General features: G+C 56.0%; 1 pseudogene; it reads left to right on the forward strand.

Moving 5' to 3' along the window:
• The window catches only part of LOC143306949 (large subunit ribosomal RNA), a 9,116-nt pseudogene that overhangs the window by 3,253 nt on the left and 3,363 nt on the right, over window positions 1–2,500 (forward strand).

Genomic DNA, 2,500 nt, shown 5'->3' on the forward strand with positions numbered 1-2,500 from the left:
CGCGCGCGGATTCACGCGGCATGAGAGGAGTAGTACAGCGTAACTGGCGCTGCAATTTTGGAAGGGCGAGATTGTCCGGCCAACTGGTGTAAGGGCCCCGCCCTCGTGGCCGCGCCCCGGTTCTCGCCCTAACATTGGAGATGGGATCGCTGGTACCGCTGCCAACCCACCGAGGTTTTATGGGGGGTCTAACCGACCCCCCAGACCCCCCGGTGCGGTCGTAACTATGACTCTCTTAAGGTAGCCAAATGCCTCGTCATCTAATTAGTGACGCGCATGAATGGATTAACGAGATTCCCTTCTGTCCCTATCTACTTGGGCCCTCAGGCAGACCACAATCCTGTTGGCCATAAAACTGTCGTGTGGAGTTGCGCGATCCCAGGTTAGCCGATCTGGGCAAAGTGCAACCGCCGGCAGAATATATGTGTGGTAGAGCTTCGGCTCGACTCCCAGGGTAAACGTGACGGGGCCGTCGTTTGAGGTGTCGGGGCTTGGATGGGTGAACAAGTACCTAGTATCCGAGACGAGATCCCGGAGACCACGCACCGTTTACCCTAAAAAGCTGCCGAAGGGCTACCCAATCCCGGATCCCCGGGTAACGGACGCAGTCGGCATGCAGAATTGCGTGGGAGAGGTGTCGCGTAAGTGCTCCTCGACGGAAACCCATCAAAACGTGACAGGAGAAGTCCTGTCGAAATGGGAAGGATAAAGTGTCATCTTCCGATCAGGGTAGGCGAGAAGGGGCCGTCGCTTGAGGTGTCGGGGCTTGACTGGGAGCAAGTACCTAGTATCCGAGACGAGATCCCTTAACCACACGCCGCCTTACCCCAGAAAGCGCCAGCTAGGCTACCCAATCCCAGATTTCTGGGTAACGGATGCCAGTGGTAAGCAGAACTGGTGTGGGAGAGGTGTCACGAAAGTGCTCCTCGACGGTAACCCATCGAACGTGACTGGAGGAATCCAGTCGACATGGGAAGGATAAAGTTTCAATTTCCGATCAGGGTAGGCGAGAAGGGGCCGTCGCTTGAGGTGTCGGGCTAGACCTAGTATCCGAGACGAGATCCCTTAACCACACGCCGCCTTGCCCCAGAAAGCGCCAGCTAGGCTGCCCAATCCCAGGCCTCTGGGTAACGGATGCCAGTGGTAAGCAGAATTTGTGTGGTAGAGCCATCGCAGCGGCGAGCTCAACGGCAACCCATCGAACGTGACTGAAGGAATCCAGTCGACATGGGAAGGATAAAGTTTCAATTTCCGATCAGGGTAGGCGAGAAGGGGCCGTCGCTTGAGGTGTCGGGCTAGGCCTAGTATCCGAGACGAGATCCCTTAACCACACGCCGCCTTGCCCCAGAAAGCGCCAGCTAGGCTGCCCAATCCCAGGCCCCTGGGTAACGGATGCCAGTGGTTAGCAGAACTTGTGTGGTAGAGGTATCGCAGAAGCGACCTCGACGGATACCCATCAAACGTGACGGGAAAAGACCTGTCGACATGGGTACGATAAATGCTTAAAATCGGTAAGAGTGTGTCGGAAAAAGATCCAGGCCACCAGCTAGACCACACGCCTGGTGACCAAAAGCTGCCGCGTGTGATGTTGCGCGATCCCAGGAACCTGGGTAAAGTGCAACCGCCGGCAGTGGGAGAGTGTGGTAGAGTTTCGACTCGATCCCAGGGTTGGCGAGACTGGGCCGTCGCTTGAGGTGTCGGGTCCTAGACCTAGTATCCGAGACGAGACCCGGTTTACCATGCGCCGCCATCCCTAAAAAGCTAACAGCAGTGCTGCCCAATCCCGGATCCCCGGGCAACGGATGCCGCTATTAGCAGAATCGCGTGGTAGAGGTGTCACCAAAGTGCCCTCGACGTAGACCCATTAAACGATGCGGGAGGAGTCCCGCTAACATGGGTACGCATAGCGTGACAGGGTAAGAGCACGGCCGTCGTTTGAGGTGTCGGGCCGGTTTCCCTAACCGTGAGCCCACGTATCCGAGACGAGTCCGTGATGCAGACAACACGACTCTTACCCTTAAAACTGCCAACGGAGCTACCCAACCCCAGACATCTGGGTAACGGATGCCATTGGTAGTAATGATGTGTTGTAGAGGTTCGCGAAAGTGGCCTCGACGATAACCCATTCAACGTTTCAGGAGTAGTCCTGATAACATGGGCGCCAAGGGTGGCGTGGAAGCCCCACCGGGCTGGGTGGGCCCGGTGCCATGCCTAAATGGAGATGGCCTCTTAGTGGCAGTACTTTCGAAGGGCTCGAAAGTGGAGGGAATATTGTTGTGTATACCCGAAAGGGTGAGGCCACACGTCTGAGCCCACTTCGGTGCGGCCAGACTCAGACTAGTCTGTCCCTATCTACTGTGGACGTTAAGCGCCTGGTTGGTGAATCATTACCAGTCAGGTAAGCTTGATAAAGTAGACGCGTCCTATAGCAAAATTCCTTACGCCGACAAAGAGTCAAGTGTTGGATCTTCCGTACCCGATAACGATGATTTGAAAAATA

This window comes from Osmia lignaria, unplaced genomic scaffold, assembly GCF_051020975.1.
Source record: "Osmia lignaria lignaria isolate PbOS001 unplaced genomic scaffold, iyOsmLign1 scaffold0041, whole genome shotgun sequence".
NCBI lineage: Eukaryota > Metazoa > Arthropoda > Insecta > Hymenoptera > Megachilidae > Osmia > Osmia lignaria.